Source organism: Takifugu rubripes, chromosome 22 (genome assembly GCF_901000725.2).
Source record: "Takifugu rubripes chromosome 22, fTakRub1.2, whole genome shotgun sequence".
Lineage (NCBI taxonomy): Eukaryota > Metazoa > Chordata > Actinopteri > Tetraodontiformes > Tetraodontidae > Takifugu > Takifugu rubripes.
Window position 1 is genome coordinate 1,395,661 of NC_042306.1, and position 4,151 is coordinate 1,399,811.

A 4,151-nucleotide genomic window follows, 5' to 3' on the forward strand; every position below is an offset into this window, starting at 1 on the left:
CTTAAACTGTGGAACACAGAAGCCAGGCGAGACCTTATCGGATCCCTCTCAGGTCTGGAGGGGGACTCTGGAGCCGGATGTGATCGGCTCCCAGAGGGGGGGTCGGTCCGAACGGCCCGATGGCCCCGTCGACCCGACCCCCCGAGCTGCAGACAGAACCGGAAATAACGGCTAGAAAAGCTGCGTTCACAGCTGCCGACATTCCCGCCGATTCCCTAAACATTCCTCAGATTCCGACACCTCGGCGGACGCGGCTCCGCCGGGCGTCCGGAGCGCTCACCGCGGGCCCCTGCACGGAGCCGGAGCTTTGATGTCTGGAGACGGAGGGAGCTAGCCAGCATTAAGTTGGCTGGCAGCTGGGTTTTAATTCACGCTTTGATGCCGGAGAACAGCCTCCCAAAGTTGAACCGCATCGAAGAAACGTCAGGGGAGATCAAGCTAGCGCGGCGCAGCCGTAATCACGGCAACGTTTGTTTTCAAAGCCCGTTAATTATTGATCCGGGGCAGCGCGGATGCACCACAATGCACGAGCATCAAAGCCTGCTCCTCAACTTTAAAGCCTCACGCCCCCGACCGACGCCGCGGTTTTCCAAACCCTCATCCATCGCACCCCGAGTCACCGTAGCAACGTCAGCGCGAGCTAATCTGCAACGCGGACGGCGAGGGAAGGAACGCCTCACATTTGGGGCAATATGTCGCCGGGCGAAGGCGAGCGGGAAAAACGAGGACGTGATTTATTTAACAGCTCATTTGGCATTCGCGCGGAGCACCTTTAGCCCAGGTTGCGTTTAATGGCCTGCATCCCTCCGGATTTGTCAAGAGATGAACGGAAATTCAAATATATCAGCGCGTTCTCGGCGTTCTCGACACGCCGGCTGATTTCGCGTAATTGCGATAGGAGTTCTGTCTCAGGTGGGAGCCGAACCGGAGGCTAGCGCTCCATTTAAGAGGTGCGCGGGAGCGGGCGACACGGAATAAATGAAACCCGAAGATTCCGTGGAGTGGTTAATGATTCCTCCTTTAATTTAAAGTCTGACAGTTTAGGGACGGCGTCGTTTATAAGACGCTGTCGCGACGTTTCACCGGAGAGCCGCTAGTCAGCCCGAGCCGGACGACTCTCACTCATGAGCTAACGTACGATACGCTAACTTACGATATCTAACTTACGATACGCTGAAGGAGGTCCGCTTCCTCTCAGTCCAGCCTCGTTAACGACTTGGACGCAGCGTCCCCGCTAACGCCACCAGACGGCGACGTCCTCGTCCCCACACACTACCAGAGCAGCCCAGTCGGCCCAGTCAGTCTTCAAACGTGACCGGATGACATCACTGGGATGACATCACGAGGATGACATCGCTAACCTCCAGCTCCCATCTGTAATTAATGCTTTATAACTGTAATTAATGCTTCCTAATGGCCCCAGAATGACTAATTGACTGAAGAGACGCGTCAGCATTCTGAAGTAGTCACGTCCATTCAGGTTAACAATTACCCATCCAACACACACACACACACACACACACACCGCGTGTGTTGAGTGGATCCACGAGGGGAACCTCCCTGACTCCTCCCTGATTCATGATCCATTTCATTCCTTCTCCCTTCATCCCTTGTCCAGCGTTGGCTGCCGTGTTGGAGTCTCGGCCAATCCCATCAGGAGTGATCTCCATCAGGGCCCGCGGCCCCTAATCAGACCATCATCATTGGCTCCTGAGGAGCTGGCACCAGCCCACTCTCATCACACCAGGAAGTAGACCGAGCCGGCCGGCTCTTGTCTCTGTGCTGCCAGTGTGTTGCTTTACCCTTGTGTTCCTCGGTAACGTCTCAATCAGCAGAGTGAGTGAAAGTGCGCTCCGAGTGACAATTCCGGCTAAATGAGATGTGCTGTGTCTGTTGTTCAATCACCCGCAGCCGCCTCAAAGGTAAACAGCGCGGCGAGAGGGGAGCTCGGGCGGTTTGACGGGGTTCGTTCCTAGAGGTTCCCACGGTTCTCACTCCCCCGCCGCCGCGGAACAAGAGAGCGCCGTGGGAGGCGTGTTAATCCCCAAAGCCCTGGCGTCGGCTGTAGCAACAAGCCGACACAAAATCCACCTTTGCTTTTGTACCGGGGCCCACCTGGCTAGTTTTTATAGCACTAAAGGTCAGGCTACGCTAACAAAAAAACCGAGTGTTGAGTTGCTACTGTGCTAACAAGCGTGAGCGCAGACAGTCGAGGGTTCTGGTCGTGTTTCCCCGCGCACATTCTGACAAAGATCCCTCATGAAATAAACACCTTCCTTTAATAATGCATCGGGCGGCGCCCCGGGTGGGAGCGCGAGCGTCTGCCGCTGACTTTAGCCTGCGCGATGGCGTCCAGGAACGGGACCAACGTAAAGACACAGGCGGCCCCCCCTGGTCACCTGTGCACGTTCTTCATGGGAGCAGATTCAGCCCAAAGCTTCGGTCTCGGTATAAAATATTCACAGCTGTGGGGGGCTGAGCTAAAAATAGCCCGTCTCTCTTTTTCTCCCCTGCTTGTTTTGTCAAGAGGACCGTTTCTTTTTCAATTCCTGAGCACAGCCCCAGAGTTGGAAACTTGCTCAACTTGACCCCCCCCACAACCACCACCACCCCCTCATTCCTCTGCTTGCCAATTTTCCTGACAACTGAAGCAGAATGTGGACAGAGTCTGGAGAAAAGGGGGGATTTGAGGTTGATGCAAAAGCTCGACAGCCTGTCTCTGCCCATTGACCCCCCCCCCCACATTCCCTCCCAGCGTTCCCAAAAACAGGTTTATCATTTGTGATAAAGGCGCTGGTCTGGGAGGAATCAGCCGCGGATGTTTATGACATTAGGTCAGCGTGCGCTAATGGAGGAGCTCCTGTGGAGGACGTCAGGGGCAACAGGCTGATCGGCTCCCAGAGGTCTCTCTCTCTCTCTCTCTCTCTCTCTCTCTTCTCTCTCTCCCTCTCTCTCTCTCCTCCTCCTCTCTCTCTCTCTCTCCTCTCTCTCTCTCTCTCTCTCTTCTCCCTCTCTCTTCTCTCTCTCTCCTCTCTCTCTCTCCTCCTCTCTCTCCCTCTCTCCTCTCTCTCTCTCCTCTCCTCTCTCTCCTCTCCCCTCTCTCCTCCTCTCCCTCTCTCTCCCCCCTCTCTCCTCTCTCTCTCTCTCTCTCCTCTCTCCCTCTCTCTCCCTCTCTCTCTCCTCTCTCTCTCTCTCTCTCTCTCCTCTCTCTCCTCCTCTCTCTCTCTCTCCTCCTCTCTCTCTCTCTCTCTCCCTCTCTCTCTCTCTCTCCTCTCCTCTCTCCTCTCCTCTCTCCTCTCTCTCTCTCCTCTCTCCTCTCTCTCTCTCTCTCCTCTCTCTCTCTCCTCTCTCCTCTCTCTCTCTCTCTCCTCTCCTCTCTCTCTCTCTCTCCTCTCTCCTCTCTCTCTCCTCCTCCTCTCCTCTCTCCTCTCTCTCTCTCTCTCTCCTCTCCTCTCTCTCCTCTCTCTCTCTCCGTGTCGTGCACGTGGGCCGACGCAGGACAGGTCACCTCCATCAGAAAGCTTATTTCGGTCCTTTAGCGTGCACGATCCGTTTTGACTCCCGCTCCCACGCGCATCTCCGTCAGCTCCAATTTGTTGGCAGCAACGGAAAATTAGTTGCCAAAATGATTTGAAACAGCCCCATGGTGTGTATGTGTGTGTGTGTGTGTGTCTGTGTGTGTCTGTGTGTGCGTGTTGTGGTGTTGCTGGCTGAAGCTCCTTTTGTTCCTGGTCATCCCATCCTCCGGCTGCTGTGAATAAGCTCCTCTGCACACAGACCTAATTGCATCAGGCACCTTCCGGGCTAAATACCAGCAGCGTTATCACCGTGGCGACCGCTTCCGTAAACAATCCCACATGATACTTTGTGATTCTATGATTGCGCGGCCCCGGCAGCAGCCGAGGCGGCGGCGCCGTGCGGCCCGGATCCTGTAATTTATTATTAAAAACCCTTTTTGCTGTAGCTCATGGATGATGTATGAAGTCACGCCGGCCCTGCGTGAGGGTTAAATCGGGGCGGATCCAGGAACGATATCCGCGAAGATGACATCAGTCGCCGCAACGTCTCCAGCGCCCCCTGGCGAGCGGAGCCAGGCTCCTTTTGCCGCTTCGCTGGCGTCCAAAGGGGCCATTTATGAGTAGAAAATGAAT